Below are 20,256 nucleotides of genomic sequence, written 5' to 3'. Positions count from 1 at the left end.
AACCTAATCACCATGTGATGTTATCAGAGCATGGGGCCTTTGGTGAGTGAAATTCATGCCCTTAAAATAAAGGAGACCTGAGAGGGCTACCTGCCTTTTTCTGCCGTGTGAGGAGGCCACTACATAGTCAGAGGCACCATCTGTGAACCAGAAAGTGGGACCTCACTAGACACCAAGTCATCTGGTACCTTGATCTTGGACTTTTCAGCCTCCTAAATTTTGAGGAATAAATTTCTATTGTTTATAAGCTACCTGTTTATGGTATTTTGCTATAGCAGCCCAAAGACAAGATGTAAAGTCTTTTTTTCAAAATGTTAGTCCACAGAGTATCTTTAATTTGTTGCCCAATATCTATATGAAATATGATTGAACCTTTCATTTATTAATCTCTAAAATCAGGGATTTCCCCCAACAGACTTTTTCATCTAAGAAATGGCTTGAGTGCTTACTTTTATCAGGTGTTATAATCTGGAAATACGAAAATGAATAAGACGGGTTCTTTTCCTTTAAAGACTTCACAATTTAGTGACATTTTTCACCTTCTAAACTGTTTATTCTTTGGAAGAGTGTGTGTGTCAGGAGGATACAAGTGTAATTTTGTTACATGGATATGTTGTGTAGTGTGAAGTCAGAGCTTTTAGTATCTCCATCACCAGAATAACATACATTTTACCTTTTAAATAGTTTGTCATCATCCAGCCTCCTCCCTCTCTAACCCTTCTCAGTCTCCATTGTCTGTCATTCTACATTCCACACTCTATGTTCATACATATGGTTTAGCTTTTACTTTTACGTGAAAACATGCAGTATTTGTCTTTTTCTGAGTTTCACTTAAGATAATGACTTCCAGTTCCATTGTTGTTGCTGCAAAAGATGTGATTTCATTCTTTTTTATGGTTGAATAGTATTCGACTGTGTATACATACACATTTTCTTCATCCAGTTATACACTGATAGCACTTAAGTTGGTTCTATAAATTTGCTGTTGTGAATAATGGTGTGATAAACATATGAGTGCAGGTGTCCTTCTGGTATAATGATTTCCTTTGGGTAGATACCCAGTAGGGCGATTACTTGATCAAATGGTAGTTCTATTTTTAGTTCTTTTAGAAATCTCTGTACTGTTTTCCATAGAGGTTATACTAATTTACATTCTCATCAACAGTGAGTAAATGTTCCCTTTTCTCTGCATCCTTACCAACATCTGTTGTGTTCATCTTTTTAATCATTGCCATTCTGACTAAGGCAAGATGATATCTCATTGTGGTTTAATTTGCATTTTTCTGGTGATTAGTGATGTTGGGCATTTTTTCATGCACTTGCTGGCCATTTGTCTTCTTTTGAGGAATGTCAATTCATGTCCTTTGCCCACTTTTTAATGGGATTTTTTGTTTTTTTTTTGGTTTTGATTTTAGTTTTTTGAGCTCTTCATACATTCCGGATGTTATCTCTGTTGGAGACATAGTTTGCAAATATTTTCTCCTATTCTGCAGGCCACCTATTCACTCTGTTGATTATTTCATTTGCTGTGCAGAAGGTTTTGAATTTAAAGGAAACTCCACCTCCTTTCTTTCCATTTTTTGAAGCAGGGCTGATAAGAGAAGGTAGTCATCTTGTTGCTTGATGAATCTTAAAGGAAAGGTTTATATGTTTTCTAATTATTCTGTTTGTCTGATGAAATTTCACATGGGTATCTTGCAGGAAAGCGAACTACACAGCAGTGTGGAAACCTGATGTGGAATAGGGAATTGACATTTATTGAGGGCCGACACAATGCCAGGACCTGTGCTAGGTGCATTTAGTTTTCTGTACTCCTCACAGCAACAACCAAGTGATGTAGGGATTGTATCCGTTTTGCAGTTGTTCTCTGAATGGAACAACTACAAGTTCAGATAGGTTTAATACTTTGCTCATTGTTATGCAACTAGTAAATTGAGATGGGATTTGAAACTTAACATGCCTTCAGAGCGCTTTACACGCTACTGTGTTCTCTTCCTTTTTCTTTCTTTCTTTTTTTTAATTGAGAGGGTCTCGCTCTGTCACCCAGGCTGGAGTGCTGTGGCACGAACACAGCTCACTAAAGCCTTAGACTGTAGCAGTCCCTTCCACTTCAGCCTCCAGAGTAGCTAGGGCCGCACATGAATACCACCATGCCTGGCTCATTTTTAATTTCTTTTGTAGAGATATGGTGAGGTCTCCCTATGTTGCCTGGGCTGGTCTCAAACTTCTGAGCTTTCAAGCCGTACACCCTCCTCGGCCTTCCAAAGTGCTGGGATTATAGGCGTGCGCTCCTATGCCTGATCTTTTTTCCTCTTTTAATACTACTTTATATTTATATAGTTCTTTCCCAGGTTTCAGAACAGTTGCAATAACTTTGTGAGCTAGAAAGCATTATCTCTGTTTATATGGGGAAACTTAAAGCTCAGAGCAATTCAAGGGGTTGTTTTATATATTATAGTAATAATGCTGAGGTCAGAACCCTTTTTGATTCAGTTTTCTTGTCAGGAAGATTATTAAATAAAGCCATGGTAGAATGTTGAATGATTTTGATCAAAATCTTTGATCATTTAAAATAAAGAAAAAAATTAAGACTAGCAACCTATTCCTTCCTGCTGGATGGAGCTCAACCAGATAATACCTTGAGATCCCTTCCAGCTCTACGATGCTATGATTCCTCAGGATGTTGATGGATGGAAGCTCATCCTACTAATAAAAATAACCCTATGGCCTCTGGATCCCAAGGATATTTAGTAATAATTTTGTTTGTCCCCAAATTAATAAAAAGCCAACATCAGAAAAAACATAATAATTAGGAAGAAAAAACAGATGAAAAAGGTAACATATAAAGAGAAATATGAAGTATATATTTGTAAAAGAAAAGTGAGCAACCTTTTGAGTAAGAAAATATAATAAGTGAAGGCTAGGTACGGTGGCTCATGCCTGTAACCCCAGCACTTTGGGAGGCCTAGGTGGGTGGATCATTGAGATTAGGAGTTTGAGACCAGCCTGGCCGACATGGTGAAACCCCATTTCTACTAAAAATATAAAAATTAGACGGGCGTGGTGGCAGCTGCCTGTAATCCCAGCTACTCAGGAGGCTGAGGCAGGAGAATCGCTTGAACCTGCGACATGGAGGTTGCAGTGAGCCGAGATCGCACCACTGCACTCTAGCCTGGGCGACAGAGTAAGACTCCGTCTCCAAAAATAAATAAATAATAGGTGAAAACAAGATTATTACCTCACATGGTAAAAATGAATATATAGAAATATTTGAAATGACATGAGAGTTCTTACTCATTTTAAGTCAAATATATGCCTTCTAAGGTTTTTTGAGGTTTATATCATTTTCCCAACCAATGTAAGATTATCAATGTAGGCATTTTCTTTAGAAATTGGAAGGCAGGGGCCTTGGCCTCCGCCCGCCTGCACATCCCCCCTGCGTGAGGGGGCAGAGGCGGGAGAGGTGGGGTGGAGGTGTTGGTGCTACCACATCTGGGCCACGGTTCCCAGCCGTGGCGCGGGCAGTGGAGGAGGTGGGGCTGGCGCTGAAGCCAGATCCAGATCCGGTGCCATGCACCCTGGTCAGTGCAAGTCCGATGCGCCTGGAACTTAAACTGCAGGGCCTAGGGACCTTACTAGAAAGATAAAACCTGATGGAACTCCTGTGTTTGACCCAAGACCACTCACAGTGGTGAACTGGAGTCAGAATACAGCTACATTTTCTCCAGCCGTTTTCCCAGCATCCTGGAGAAGGCTTGGTTTTGAGGCCTCTTTGTACTGCTGACTTAGAGATTTTTTTTTAAGGTCTGGGGTCAGCTGACAGAGACTGGAGTTGCCAGCCCTGAACAATTTATGAAGTCTTTTAAACATATGAGGAAATCTGGAGATTATTATGCTACAGTTGCAGAAGATGTGACTCTAGGACAGATTGTTGCTACAGCAACTCTGATAATAAAACATAAATTCATCCATTCCTGTGCTAAGGGAGGAAGAATAGGAGATGTTGTCCTTAGTGATGAATGCAGAGGGAAGCAGCTTGGTAAATTGTTATTATCAGCCCTTTGCTAAGCAAGAAACTGAACTGTTAAAAGGTTACCCTTGAATGTCTACCAGAGAATGTTGGTTTCTATAAAAAGTTCAGATGTACTGTATGTGAAGAAAACTACATGTGTCGGAGGCTTCCAAAGTAAAAATCGTATAAGAAAATTGTCAAAGGAGCTAATGCTTCAAGGCCACAGTCTTCCTAGAGTTGAAATATTTTGTTGCTGCAGCCAAATGACCTCCATAAATACTGGATTGAAAAAATACTGTAATACTACAAATATAATGACATTTACAAAATTACTTTGGGCTGCTGGGACATGCTGTGAATTTAGATTACAAATGAATATTATAAAAGGGATGATTTTTAACCAAAGGCATCTATTTTTAACTTGAATATTTTCTTGCATTGTATTTTTCTACAAGTTTGGCTTCATTTCTGAATGGTATTCAAGAGTATGGGTAATAAGGAGTCGTGTCTGCTATCTGTGTTGCTCATTTTTAAAAAATGTATATATTGAATAAAGGCTGTTTCTTATCAAATGCATACAATTTAATATTTTTGTTTCAAAGAGACATCTCAGTATATTTGGGGGTTTATCGTTTCCCACATACTAAGGCTGGATAAATTAGTTGTTATAACTAAACATAGTGTAGTCCAACATTGGCTGATCCCAATACAGGCAAACTGGTCAGCCTTTTAAAGAAGTGAAGAAATGAAAATTATTTCACAAGATTAAAAGTAAAACAATTTAAATGTCTTACTAAAAGTTTATGTAGGTCTATGTAGATAAAAAAGTACAACTTGTCTTATCTGTGAATTATAATTATTCATTTGTTAAAAACACCTAAGAGCAATTATAGTGGGACATCAAAGGTACTTTTTAAACAGTGAATTAGCAAACCTCAGCACATGTGTTTCTACCCTGATTTTTTTTTTTCATGGGTATCTGAAGCCTCTCTTCTGAGTAAGTTATTTTCAAAAATGGAATATCACAAAATTGAGTGAAATACAATACTTAAAAATATATTGTACTGGATTTGTCAAATTCATAAAATATTGATGGAAGCTTTACTTTTTAATGTGGCACTATTCTGGTCATTATCCTGTTTTTTGTTTTTTGTTTTTTGTTTTTTAATTATTTTTTAAAGTTAAAGAATTAAATACTTTAATGGTTCTAATCATTTGCATTCCATGTTACATTAAACCTGTTTATATGATGAAAAGCCTTCCATTAGAAAAAAAGAAATTGAAAAGGAGTATTTATAGTGCACTACATTTTATTATTTTTGGAGGACACTATAACAGAACTTATATTTAGCAAACACAAGTTCCTTTATAGCCTTCAGTAATTTCAGATGCAGTTAAATCCTGGAGAGTATGTTGAGAGTATTATACAGTGTGAAAGTAATACAGAGTTACCAGAAGTCTTTTTGTAAAATTAAGTATTAGCTATTATTATACATTGAAATCATGGACTGACTTAGAACAAGCCGTCTATATTCAAGCTTTTTTCTCATATTAGATTTTTAAATTTTTTATATATTTTTAATAGTGCTATTGCACCTTTAAAATGTTAAAATATATTGTTAAGCCTCCCAAAATAGCATTGACATTATAAACCTTTTTGAACACTGAGTCCTACTTTGCTCTTAGCCTTTTTCTTTTAAATATGCCTGCTTTCATCATTCTTTTTTATTTTTATTTTTTTTTTATTTTTATTTTTTTTTGCGTTCATCATTCTTTATGTACTTTTTTAAAGAATTTTTTTGTCTGGTTAAAATTTAAACAGGAAAATATTGTCTTTATTTTTTTTCTGCATTGGAAACAATCATATTGCGTATAATATGAGAAGTACTACTGCTATTTTGATAACTTGGATTAGATAGTGTTCCTTCTTTTTATGAAGGTTTAACCTGCCAAGACATTCTTTGAATACTGATAATGTTGATGTTCTTGCCAGTATGGTTATGTTAGAAAGAGGTATTTTTCTTCTTTCATCACCATGTTCCTTGAAAGCGTAGTGAATAATGAGACAGCCAAAGGGAAATAATTTACAAGTGGATTCAGTGAGTTTATTTAAAGTAGATATTATTTGGAGAATTGCTAGAGCCATTCCTTAGATGAGCACTACAGTTTTCAGCTTTAGTTGTAATAACTGAATCCCTGTGAGATTCTCCCATAAATATTTTTATTTATAAAGTAGTTATTTTGCAGAATTAACAGTTTTTCTCAATATGATAATACTTGAAACCAATTTAGGTTTCAGGTATTATCTTAGCTATTTCATATGACCAAGCTTAATTTCATAGACCACTAGTTCAGAACATGTGAAATGTATGATTTCAAATAAGGGCTACTCCTATATACATTATAATTGCTGATTTGTGTATATACTTGTTTTTCCAAAAATATTATTTGTGATTTTAAACATTGTTTTGAGTGAATTTTGTTTTGATAATTAGAGGCCCACTGGTACTGCAAAAACTGAGTTGAATGTCATTGATATAAGAAGGTTTTAACTGCTATGACAGAGAAACATGAATTAAAGAATGTTTTCCTTCCTATTCCCACTTCCATATCACATGAGCATTAAGGCTTATTGAGGTGTTGGTTTTTCTGTGTTTTTGTTGTTGTTTGTTTTGAGGTCTGGAAGAATGATGTCAGCTCTGAAGGGCTGAATATCTCTGAATTCAGTTAATCTGGGAAGAGGCAGGGGCTTAACCAGAAACAGAGATCCGGAAAACTGGCCATGGAGATTTGGTAGTGGTGGCTGAAGATTTGGATTATAAGATGAAGATAAATAAGTGATGCCCTACATTCATGATATTCTCCATGGTCATTTTTTCTTTCTCTACCATTTACTCAAATCATCTTGAATGTCCCAAGTTTGCTTCAGCTGTGCTATGGGGAATCAAGGAAAAGTCCTTTGCCATGTTTGGACCAATGTTAAGGGTCAGCTTCCCTCCCCCAATTCCATCCAAGCTTGTGGAGTCAGTATAATCAGAGAGAGGCTCCAATTTAGGAGTGTGGTTCAAATGCCCCTTCCTTAGGAAGAAATTATTCCAGTGCCAATCTGGAAAGTTTAGGTGTGTTTTGTTTCTTTTTAAATTAAAAAAGGTGGATATCTTTTCAGATATATTTTAAGATTAGCTTGGGGCTGATTATCAATATGGTTTTGTTTGGGGTCTTTTTTTTTTTTTTTGCTACTTACATATTAATAATGACAAAATTTATTAAATGGTTTTCATGTTTTCTTCTTTTTTTTTTAAGGATTCTTTTACTTTTCACCTAAATTCTGTGAAATACGGAAAAGATAAAAGACGGAAGTCAAATTTTAGTGTAGTTTCATGTTTGTAAGCACTGTTAGGAGTGTCTGAAGTCTTCCATTATCTCTCAATAGGACATTATTCCTCAACTGCTCCCATTGTGTTTTCCACATACTTCTGTTATGTCATTTTGCTTTAGTGGCAGTGATTTGCCTTCTTTCTTTCTTCTTTGACAGCCTTTGTGGGAGGGAGGGCTGCATCTAATTCATCTATGTTGACCTTATTACTGAGTGCATAGTGCAGGATTGAATATTAAATGAATTAGGTGGTGCTAAAGCCAATAGTAAGTGTTTGAAACACTAATTTTAAACACTCTAGCCTCTCTCCGACCTTTTTCATAATATTTATTAATAAAATTCATTCTTGGCCGGGTGCAGTGGCTCATGCCTATAATCCCTGCACTTTGGGAGGCTGAGGCGGGTTGATCACCTGAGGTCAGGAGTTCGAGACCAGCCTAGCCAACATGGTGAAACCCTGTCTCTTAAAGATAAATAAATAAAATTAATTCTTTTGAATTCCCTGGTGACCTCTTACATATTTAGAGAGTATATTTTCACTTGTATTCATATATACAATTCTAGTCCATTGCCCTTCCTAGAAGCTAAGTCACTGATACAACTTCTTTAGAACCAATAAGGAAACATATAAAGACTGCATGGATGGTGCAGGTAGGGGAAAACATTGATGGACAGCCTCTAAGAGCTGTGAATTTAATGGATTTTGTTGCTATTAATAGTCGGATAGAACCCACATAATTGTTCCTTTTCTTATTCTCTAACAAAATACATTTTATGTACTTATTATTAATCCTAACACACATTTCTCTATTCCAATACTGTAGATTTCTCTTCCAAACAATAATACACAGGGAATCCTGCACAAATCTAGCTTTTTGAGATTAGGCCAGTGAAAGTCAATGACATGGCCTCTAAGGCCTTTTTTAACTCTAAAACTCTTCGATTTTTAAGGATGTTTACATATGTATACCTTGAGTACTTCATTTCTTTTTTACAAAATTGGAATTTCACATTTCTGTTACTTGGTTCTACTGAGTTCATATATCAAATTGTAAAATAATAGAGGGTGGAAAGTACTACAGTAAACATGGTTATGCAGATCTCTTTGACATACTGACTTTCAACCTAAATGCCCATCAAATGATTAATGGAGAAAGAAAATGTGATGTGTATATTCTATACATAACAGAATGCCATTTGGCCATATAACAGAATGAAATCCTGTAATTTGCAGCAGTATGGGTGATCTTGGAAGACATTATGTTAAGTGAGATGAGCCAGGCACAGAGAGACAAATACCACATGATCTCACTTATATGTGGAATCTTAAAAAGTTGATTTCATAGAAGTAGAGACCAGAATAGTTGTTACCAGAAGCTGGGGAGTGGAGGGAGGAGGAGGAAAGCTGGAGGGGTTGGTCCATGGGGTTAAAGTTATACTTAGGAAGATTAAGTTCTGAATATTCTGGCACTCTGTAGGGACCATATAGTAAATAACAATGTGTTATGTAGTTCAAGATAGGTAGCAGAGCTTTTGAATGTTGTCATCACAAAGAAATGAGAAATGTTTGAAATGATAGGGTAATTGCCCCGATTTGATAATTGTACTAGGTATACACGCATTAAAACATCACATTCTACCTCATAAATATGTGTAATTATTATGTGTAAATTATAAATTTAAAATCATAAGTGTTTTAAAGACTGGATTACAGAGTTTACTGGTAAACAGTTCAATTCACTGTAATAAAGCATCTTTCAGTGTATCTCTGAAGAAACATTCTCAGATTTAGCTTTTTAACCTGTATATGTAAACTCTTCACAATGCCACAATGGTAAAAGAGTTAAAAATCATACTGTAGATGAAAAAAACTAGATTATAGAGTTTACTGGTAAACAAGTTCATGTAATAAATAAACTCACAATGCATCTCTGAAGAAACATGCCCAAACTTAGCTTTTCAACCTGTGTATGTAAACTCTGCTATAAGTTGGAATGGTCAAAACTATGATTAAAAAGCATGTTCTAAACACTTGATTACAGAGTTCACTGATTGGTAAACAGTTCGATTCACTATAATAAAGCAGCTCAAATTGCATCTCTGAAAAAAAAAAGAGGATGTAGAAGGGATCCTTAGGTCTTTAAATCTGAAAAGACCACTGAAAATCTTTTTTGTCCTGCATCAAATCTTTTAGCAAATAGTGTTTTTAATCCTGTCCACCTCCCCTTTTATCTTTATGTGACCCCAAGAGTTTGAGTGGGTTGCCCAATGACTTAAACATTGAATATATTAGAAGATGAACTACAGTTCCTATATCTTAATTTTTAAAGCAGCATTCATCCTCTCTTATTGTAGCTTCCTCACACCAATTATACTTAAAAGTATTGAGTAGGTGCTTTGGAAGGGTTAAGTGATGACTTGTACTTTGAAGGAGCTTAGGATGGAAATGAGATAAGATGTGAAAAGTGTATAAACATAACATAAATGTACCATAGACCTTGTTATTGCCCAAAACTGCACTTACTCCATAATTTCGGTGTTATGTGTTACTTCTCTAATCACTACATCCTGTCTCTCCATCTTACTCTCTTCAACAATCCTTAGATTCTGTTGAACCAATGATCTGTTGATCCTACTGCCTCTTAACTGTTTCTTGTCCTCTGGTGTCCTTGGTTCTTGCCTTACCCTGCTTAAATTTTGTGGTCCATCATTATCATTCTTTTGGGCACTCTGTCAGTTATCTTCGTCCTTTCTCACTTAATTGTACTTGTTTGACTAACCAAATCCAGATTAAACCCATCTCATCATCATTTTGGTACCCGAGCCAGTATGTAGGGGAAGAAAACACACACCCATGCTGAATAGTGCCTCTGTAAATTCATGAGCACTAATGTTCATGTTGTCAGACAGTCATACTCCTGTTTTTCCAGTTAGCAAACCAGAAGCCTTAGAGTTGTTCTTCACTACTGATTCTCTCACACTCTACTCTGATTCCAGTGTAAATTCTGTAGATTTACCTTTAAAATACACCTAGAATCTAATGACTTTTCACCATGTCTGTGACTACCACTGTGATCCAAACCACCATTATCTATCACCTGGATTTTGTAATAGTATCCTAATTAACTCTCCCTGCTTGCTTCTTTTGGTCTTCAGTATATTTTCAGCCCTGTAAAAATGTGAGTCAAATCATATAACTCCTGTTTAATTAGTTCCCATCTCATTCAGAGTAAAATCAAAGCCTGTATAAGTGGCTATGAATTGTCTATTGTGGTCAGTAAATTTTTTTCCGATGGTGAATATTTTAGGGTTTTCAGGACCATATAGTTTCTCTTACAGCTATTCAGCTCTGCTGTAATGTGAATGCAGCCATAGACAATAATACTTTACAAAAACAGGAGGCCCCTGGGTTGTAGTTTGCTGACCTCTGTAGATCTGACCTGCCTTCATTACCTGTGATTTCATTATCTTTTTCCTTTTCCTCATTTTGCTTCAGTTGTTTCTGGTTCCTATGAGTCATACTTCCAGCTCAGGACTGTTGCATTTGTAGTTTCTTTGTCTAGAACATTTTCCCTCCAGTAACTGGTTCAGTACTTATCTTTTAGGTCTTCACTTAAACTTTCTCAGTGAGGCTTTCTTTAGCCATCCTAAAATTGCAACCATTTCCCCTCCTCCCCCCACCCCCATGTTCCAGCTTTATTTTTCTTGTTCAATATGCTATGTATTTTATTTATCTTGATTTATTCTCTCTACTCCTAGAATATAATTTCCTTGAAGGGAAGGACTTTTGGTTCTTTTTTCACTGTCATATGCCCAATGCTTATAATAGTGTCTCAAGTAGGTGCTCAAAAAATATGTCAAATGAATGAGGGCTGAGAACAGGAGCACTCTATTATGCTGGTGACACTAGCCCAACTGGACTGTAAGCCTGGGCCTTAAAGCACCTGAGATCCAGAGGCAGATGGTATCACTGAAGATTAAATGTAACAACTGGACAGAGAGATGGCAAAACAGCAAGTATTAGCTCTCATACTCTTGACACTTTCCTCTCCTATTGGTTGGGAGACATCTAGAAAGTCACCAAAAAGTGGGGGCTGAGTCTGGCCACTTGGCAGGTGGTGTTATTCATTCAGTGGAATAGGAACAACCTCTGAAAGTGATTTCATCTACCACCCCCAGGTGGTTGGGTCATAGGGAAATTCTGTTACAGCAGAATTTGGTTATGTGGATAACTGGATCAAGATTATTCTAACTAGAGAAACAGTTTAAATATAAAGTACATAAAATACACAGGCAGGAGAGCACATTTAGAGGCAGTGAAGAAGTTTATTTAAATGAGTTGGTATTTAATATGAGGGAATAGAGGAAGATAAATCCAGTAAGATAATTTAAACTTTTTAAATTAGAAAATCGGAAGCCATTAAAAGCTTTTAAGTATGGAATTGACGTAATCAAGACGCTACCTTTGAGATTCAGTTTGACAGTACTCTACAGGGAGGAGTTAGGGAGACCATAAATATTTTGGAAGCTGCTGTAAATTGTAGGCTCTAAGGGCCTGAATTCAGACAAATGCATGAGACATGGAAAGCACAAAGTGTCTATGATCTGTCATAGCTATCATGAGGAAGAATCAATGTCACTAGTTGACTGGCTGTGAGTAGAAAAAGACCAGAAGAGATTTGAAGATACCTGATTTATTTAACTTACATGCCTAGAAAAATAATACTATATCATTTTTTAAACCCTGAATGCATACATCTGAGTTTCTCCTATATTACCTTCATGAATTACACTGACATAATTTTGATTTTACTCCTAAAAGAAGCTTATAGAAACAAGCAAAACTTTTAAAGTGAAATTATTACTGCACCAGTAGGGAGTTCTTAACTATTCAGAGAGAAAAGCTAATCAACTCTAGGCTGGATATTATTATTATTATTATTATTATTACTTTTGGACAGCTTCTTGCTCTGTTGCCCAGGCTGGAGTACAGTGGCATGATCTCAGCTCACTGCAACCTCCACCTCCCAGGTTCAAGCAATTTCCAGCTTAATGTTTGTATTTTTAGTAGAGACGGGTTTTCACCATGTTGGCCAGGCTGGCTCTCCTGACCTAAAATAATCTGCCCTCTCAGCCTCCCAATGTATATTATTTGTTACCCTTAAAACTTGCTGCTTGTTTTGGGAGGGAAAAGAGCCCAGAAGTAGAATAAAGAACCATATTGTTGTGATGTTTGCCTCAACAAAATAGGGTACATGGGAAGGGAAATAACCTTGGGTAGGTACCAGGGAGCTGGCTGGGTGCGGTGGCTCACGCCTGTAATCCCAGCACTGTGGGAGGCTGAGGTGGGCGGATAATCTGAGGTTGGGAGTTCAAGACCAGCTAATCAACATAGAGAAACTACATCTCTACTAAAAATACAAAATTAGTCGGGTGTGGCAGTACATGCCTGTAATCCCAGCTACTCGGGAGGCTGAGGCAGGAGAATCTCCTAAACCCGGGAGGCGGAGATTGTGGTGAGCCAAGATCGCCGTATTGCACTCCAGCTTGGGCAACAAGAGTGAAACTCCGTCTCAGAAAAAAAAAAGTACATACCTTACAGAATAAGGTTTTTAAATGAGAGAAAGCATTCATAGCACAGTGCCTACTCCATAAGTATTCAGTAAAAGTTAATTGTTATTGTTATTGATGGTGTGAATATTGTAAAAATCTGATTAGATTCAAAAATGATCATTAGAGGAAGTGGCCTTGGGACTGGTCCTGGGAAAGACTAGGTGGGCAGAGGTATTCAAAGCAGGGAGAACAGCATGTGCAATGTCAAGGAGTCATCAGAGAAAGCTGGTCTAAGAAATGAGGACAGGAAGCGAGGAAGGTTGCTTGAAGCCAGATTCTGAAGGACCTTGTGTACCTTACATGGGAATGTGTAATTCTTGTTGAAGTGACCGATAGGGAACTAATTGAGAAGTTTCAGTAGGAGACTAACAAAATAAGATAATTCTCATGGCAGTTTGAGGATTGACTAAATTATCTTAATTGTTGTGTAAGAATGTGGAAACTGATTCCATTGTCTGGGAAGTTACACAAGGAATGGAGTAGGGGGTCTAGACAAGAAAAATATTTCTGATATAAATAAGACAAGATTTGATTACCAGTTAGAAATAATCTTTCTTGTTTTTAAAGACTGCAAAGGACTGAGTCTCAACAATATCCTTTTGAAAATTATGTAAAGATTAATGTTATACCTTTAAATTTTTATTATTTAATGTTTTGTTTTATATCATTTTATTTTTAGAAACAGGGCGCTCTCTGTCACCCAGGCTTGAGTACAGAGGCATAATCATAGCTAACTTCAGCCTCAAACTCCTAGGCTCAAGCAATCCTGCCTCAGCCTTCTGAGTAGCAAGGAACACAGCTGCATGCCACCACATCTGGCTAATTTTTTTTTTATTTTTTGTAGAGACAAGGTCTCATTGTGTTGCCCAGGCTGGTCTTGAACTCCTGCCTCAGCTTCCCAAAGTGCTGGGATTGCAGGCCTGAGCCAACATGCACAGCCTATTATTTAATTCTTTTAAAAGATCCTACCTTTGCTTGGTTCAAAACCCAGAAATGTATGAAAAGGTAGAATGAAAAAATTACTCTTATCTTTTTCTTTCATCTGCCTAGCTCCTATAAACTGCCCCTTCTGCCCCATTCAATAATAATGTCTATTATTTTATTTGCAATCTTCAGGAAAATAATTATGCATGTTCTATTTCAAAAAGAGAATATAAAATTAAATAGAGTAAAAGTAAGAAATTTTAGGACTCATTTGTGCTGCATAAATTTTACCAAGACAGAATCATTTTTGAAACTCTGAGGCTGCTTAGCAATAATCAATTCATATTAATGTTTATTATGTCAGTAGAAGATGGTTTGTTCTTTTAACAATAGTATTGATACTGTGATAGAATAATCTATAATTTTATACTGAATTCAAAACATTTAGCAATGTCTTAGCAATTAGCTGCTATAGCTAATATTGTTCTGTATTGCCAGCATGGGAAATAAATAACCTTTTTAATATTGTGTTTGTGCCTCTGTCCTTTTCGGAGTCAGTCAGTGCAAGTACATACCCAGGAGTAAATAGTAATAGATGTAGATCCAGTTATAGTAGCTTGTAAGATCTTAGAAGTGGTTAAAACTTATGATACTTAAGACATTTGGCTGGGCATGGTGGCTCACACCTGTAATCCCAGCACTTTGGGAGGCCAAGGTGGGAGGATCGATTGAGCCGAGGAGTTCAAGACCAGCCTAAGCAACATGGTGAAACCCTGTCTCTTCAAAACACAGAGAAAATTAGCCAGGTGTGGTGGTGCGCACCTATAGTCCCAGCTACTTGGGAAGCCAAGGCAGGAAAATCCTTGAGTCCTGGAGGCTGAGGCTGCTGTCAACTGTGATCACACCACTGTACTGTAGCCTGGGTGACAGAATAAGACACTGTCTCAAAAACAAAACACGAACGACAACAAAATTCATTGGTGCTGCTTCTTGTTTACTGAAAAAAAAAAAACAACACATCCAAATATGAGTTAGTACATGTATGCCTACAATTTGCAAGAATTTTGGTTGCAGCCTAAGCCAGTAATGTATCCTCTTTATTTCACTTTCTAGAAGGAGTTGACTTTGCTCAAACAGTTTTAGCATTGTATTATTCACTTAATTATTCATTATCTGTGTGCAGCCTACCTTTCTCTTTATCACAAATTGCCTTTACAAAGAATTGAGGTTTACTAATTAAATATTGAGTATTCCCAACTAACTTCATTTTCTTCAAGCAGGGTATGTTAGTGAAGTAGAAATGGGGCAAGATATATTTGGCTAAATTCAATCAAACTTAAGATGGTGTGCCTGTAATAATATATTTTTGATTGAAGTGCTTTTGCGCTGTCATCATACTGACTAGAGTCAGATTCTTAGTTGGCACATCTAGATGCTCCAACTTTATATGACCTAGATAGAAAACATATGGAGGTTTGTGTGTATTTTTAGCACATGTTAAGCTTTCAGCCTAAGAATAAGATTTACAAAAACCTTCAGGTAGTGAAAAAAAATCCCTGTTTTGGAAAATAACATAGAATTGATGAAATGGGAGAGAAAGCAAACTGAAAACTGTATTCTGGATTTCCAGAATCCATCACATTTTATAGTTTAGTTTTTTGATGATGGATCCTATTTTGAAAATGAATCTTAGTTGCCTAATGAGAAGATTTTACTTGTTGGCAGATCGCTATCATTTATTGCTGGCCCAAGTGTAACTAGTTTAGAAAATGCTCTTAAATTAGTCCCTTGATCTGATGCAATAATTGCCTAATGTGAAATAATGCTCTTAGACTCCTAGCATGTTTACTTTAAAGTAAAATCACATTGCATAGTTCTCATGTTTCACAGCTTTTCTAGGACTCGTTTCCTGAAGTGATCTTTTTACAGTTCTGTATACTAACTATTCAGCAGGTCAGGCAGTGAAATAGCATCCTTGCATTAATCAGCAGCTAAGATTTATATCTGTATCTAAGGTATCACTCTAATATAAACTAAAATAAACAATATGATGTTTACATTAGTAATACCCCAGGCTTTTTTAGCTGTATTCAGTGCAGGAATTTTAAAACATTAGTTTTTTTTTTAAATATTTCCTTGAATGTTTTATTCTAATTATGTCACTATCAGAGAGATAGCATTCCTTTAAAGAGGTACATTTTTTGTGTATAAGTTTGTTGTTGTTGTTGTTGTTGTTGTCGTTTTAGTGAGGGAGTCTCATTCTATCACCCAAGCTAGAGTGCAGGGTAAATCACTCCCACCTCAGCCTCCTGAGTAGTTGGAACTACAGGCATGTGCCACCATGCCCAGCTAATTTTTAAATTATTTTTATAGAGACAGGGTCACACTATGTTGCTCAGGCTGATATTGAACTGCAGGCCTCAAGTGATCCTCCCACCTCAGCCTTGTGAATAAGTTTTTATTGTTCAGCTATTCTTTGTCATAAGTAACTTTTGATACAGAAAGTACAAAGCAGGGGACATTTCATTTCCTATAATTGCAGATTATTCAAAACCTTATCTACTTCCTTTTATTTTGAACATTGTTCCTAAATAATTAGCTGTTGGCTGGCTTAAAACTAGAGCCATAAAAGCAGAAGCCAGTAGTTTTCCTGTTTAGAGACTTAAGTGCACATGCACACAAAGATTACAGTCTGGTAGTTCTTCTGAAAACATGGAGCTACCATGTGACCCAGCAATTCCACTCATAGGCATATACCCAAGAGAAATGAAAACATATGCCCACACAAAAACATGAACGTACATGTTTATGGCAACATCAGTTGTAATAGCCAAAAAGTAGAAACAGCTCAAATGCCCATCAGCTCATGAAAGGATAATTCAAATGTGTTATCTACAATGGAATATTATTCAGCCATTTAAAAGGAAGTAATGATATAAGTAAACCTTGAAAAGGTTATGCTAAGTCAAAGATGCCAGTCACAAAAGACGATATATTGTATGATTCCATTTATGTAAAATATCCTAAGCAGGCAAATTTTGTATAGAAAGAAAGCAGATTAGTGATTGCGAAGGGATAGGATTCATCACTGATGGATATAGGGCATCTTTTTGGATTGATAAAATTGTTCTAAGATTAGATCATGTTGGTGGTTGCACAGCTCTGTAAACCCAAAAACCATTGAATTGTAAATTTGAAGTGGACAAATTTTATATGAATTTGTATATGAATTATTCTTTAAACTGTTATGTTAAAAAGAAAGAAATGCAAAGATTGATTTGGATTTCCTTGAGTCAAATAGAAGACAAAAAGTGTAATTTCAACAGGTATGCTGGTGTGACAACTAGCAGCCTTAATCTTTAAAAACAAAGAGCTAGGTTTCAATTCTACTGGGGTTACTTTTCCCCCTTTATTTTCTCATTCCTTTAACAAATAAGTATTTGGTGGGCCTTACTAGGTGTCTGGTACTGTTCTTGGTACCAGAGACTCAATACTCAACACTGAACAAGCTGAACTCATCATCTTCCTGCCACTAAACCTGCCCTTCTGAGTGTATATCTTGGTGAGTGTTACTACCACCATTCCAGTGTCACAGGTCAGAAATCTAGGAGGCATTCTTGATTTTTCTCTTTTATTCCCTCTCCACACGTAGTCAGTCATCAATCCTGTTTCGTATCCTTTAGTCTGTCCCTGTTTTCTCTTTTCTTCTACCAGTGTGGTGGTTCTGTTAACACAGCCCAGTGATTGTCAGCCATAGTGTATTAATATTAGTAAAGTACCAAAGTTTGCTTATGGTTTATCTTTCACACACACACGCACATACACACACACCCCACCCCTAAGGGAAAAATCCTGTCAATGTCACTTTCACGGATTTGCATTCCACTGAACTTTTGCAAGAGGAAGAGAAAGCAGTAGCATGATATCTAGTATACTAGGAAGTAATTGCACATAGTCTTCAGGTCACCTATGGGAATATTTTTTAAATGTTAAATTTCAGTTTTGCATGTCTTCCTTAAAAGTTGAGAGTCTCTGAGTTGGAGGAATACAATCACTTTTTTTTTTTTTTTTCTTTTTCAAGACAGAGTCTCTCTCTATTGCCCGGGTTGGAGTGCAGTGGCTCGATCTTGACTCACTGCAACCTCCACCTCCTGGGTTCAAGCAGTTCACTTGCCTCAGCGTACCGAGTAGCTGGGATTACAGGCATGTGCCACCATGCCCAGCTAATTTTTGTATTTTTAGTAGAGATGGGGTTTCACCATGTTGGCTGATCTTGAACTCCTGACCTCAACTGACCCACCCGCTTCTGCCTCCCAAAGTGCTAGGATTACAGGCGAAAGCTACCGTGCCTGGCCTTATGATCACATTTTATAAAAATCGCATTGCTGTAGTTTCAGTTCTCACTAAATCATTCTTGCCAAATATATTTTTCATATATCCATCTCTAATAATAGTATTTTCCCAATTAGATTTATCCAGTGACTCTGCATTGCATGTAAGAGAAACTATAAACTCTTTTGCATGATGTGTCAGGTCATTCATATTTTAGCTCCTTTCTGTCTAGCTTCATCTCTAACAAGGCATGCTCGCCATATATTCATGCTTTGGCATGTACTGTTCTATTTGTCGGGAATGCGCTTCTTGTGATTTGTCTTAGAGACAAACTCCTGTCAAGTCTCATTGCCATAAAGCTTCTCTGTGCAACTGACTTAGGTTTCCTCTGTGATGCTCCCAGTGTGCTGTAATAGTAGTTTTTATAATGTATTATAATTATTTTAAGATTTTGATTTCTTTGTATGTTGTTAGCTCCTTTAGAGCTGAGACCTCATCCTTTTATCTTTATATTCCCAGATTTTAGTATGGAATCTGGAACAAAATGGATAATAAGTATTTATCGAACAAGCTCAAAATTAGTTACTTTACAAATTTTAATTTAACCAAAGTATTTTACATTATAATATCAGACGAAATTAAGGGAATAAAATATGCTTATGGTGACTCTATATCCCATTTTCTGCAGCAGTTCTAAATTTGAATAGTCTACTTCATTGGCCTTTAAATGTAATTAATAAAACATACCATAATATTTTGTTTAGAAGTACAATATACACATTGAACCTATACCTTAAATTTAAAATTGTATACAATTTATTTTTATAATTCAATTTCATGTATTTGTTAAAAGAAAAACTTGAGATATAAATTTAACAGTGTTTAATTGAGCAAAGGACAATTCACAAATCAGGCAGCCCCCATAACCAGCGTAAGTTCAGAGCAAGGCCAGGGCTGCCTCATAGTCAGATGATATTTCTGGACCAAAAAAAAAAACCGAAAATGTTGGACAGAAAATGGAAGTGAGGTACAGAAACAGCTGGGTTGGTTACAGCTCAGTGTTTGCCTTATTTGAACACAATTTGAGCAGTTGGCTGCCTGTGATTGGTAGAAACTTTGTGATTGGTACAAGAGTAGGTTTCAGCCTAGTGACAGATGCATTTAGGTTACATTTCACTATGTATGGAGAAACTTTTAGGCCAAACTTAAAATATACAAGGAGTCAGCTTTAGCCTAAATTTAACATATTTTATGTCTTTTTTCTTATACAGGTCCCTATGAAAGCAATGATAATGAAAAGCTGAAATTCAGGATAGAGAAATACCTGAATTATTTTTTAGCTCTGCTATTTTGCTGTGCATTATGGTACTAATTATTGCATATCTATATGAATACTAATGAATGCAAATTTTTGAAAATTTATAAATCCTTAGATATAAGGCTCTGCATAATATGATTAAGGTTGTTAACAAGAACTGTGTTCCCAAAAATATTCTGACATTAGTTGCTGGAATAGTAGCTTTCAATCTTTTTGGACTTTTCTGTTCTGATGTGCTTTTTTAAATTTGAGGACCCCAGTGTACTCCTTGCCGTCCTTCTAAAGGCAGATTATTTGTATGAATAGGTTAAAAATAATTTTGTATTCTTTAATACGCTCAATTGGAGATAACATAGCATATCACAAGGCCATGGGTGATAATCATACATAAAAAATGCATTTATCAGTCAGACCCTTTACTTTTTGAGAATTCCCAATTTGAGTCTGGAGCTGCTTCTAAGATGTTTTTGTCATTGACTAGAAAGGGGATAAATATTGGCAAAGTAAAAGGAATGAATGTTTAGAGCTGAAAAGATGGACTGTAGATCTTGGTTCCATGACCTACTATTTATGTTTCTTTGGATGTAACAATTTCTTTGAGTTTCAGTTTACTCATCTCTAAAATGATATAATACCTACCTAAAATGGTTATGAAAATAAACAGTAGCTTTTATGACAGTA

The 20,256-nt window shown here is 36.2% G+C and overlaps 1 protein-coding gene and 1 pseudogene across 5 annotated transcripts in view; both read left to right on the top strand.

Moving 5' to 3' along the window:
- Nucleotides 1–20,256, top strand: part of PMS1 (PMS1 homolog 1, mismatch repair system component) — an 85,767-nt gene that overhangs the window by 32,895 nt on the left and 32,616 nt on the right. The window lies entirely within an intron of this gene.
- Nucleotides 3,614–5,274, top strand: LOC116560992 (annotated as a pseudogene).

Source organism: Sapajus apella, unplaced genomic scaffold (genome assembly GCF_009761245.1).
Source record: "Sapajus apella isolate SASKATOON/1434 unplaced genomic scaffold, GSC_monkey_1.0 scaffold28, whole genome shotgun sequence".
In the NCBI taxonomy this organism is placed as follows: domain Eukaryota; kingdom Metazoa; phylum Chordata; class Mammalia; order Primates; family Cebidae; genus Sapajus; species Sapajus apella.
This window is presented reverse-complemented; position numbering and strand designations above follow the sequence as displayed.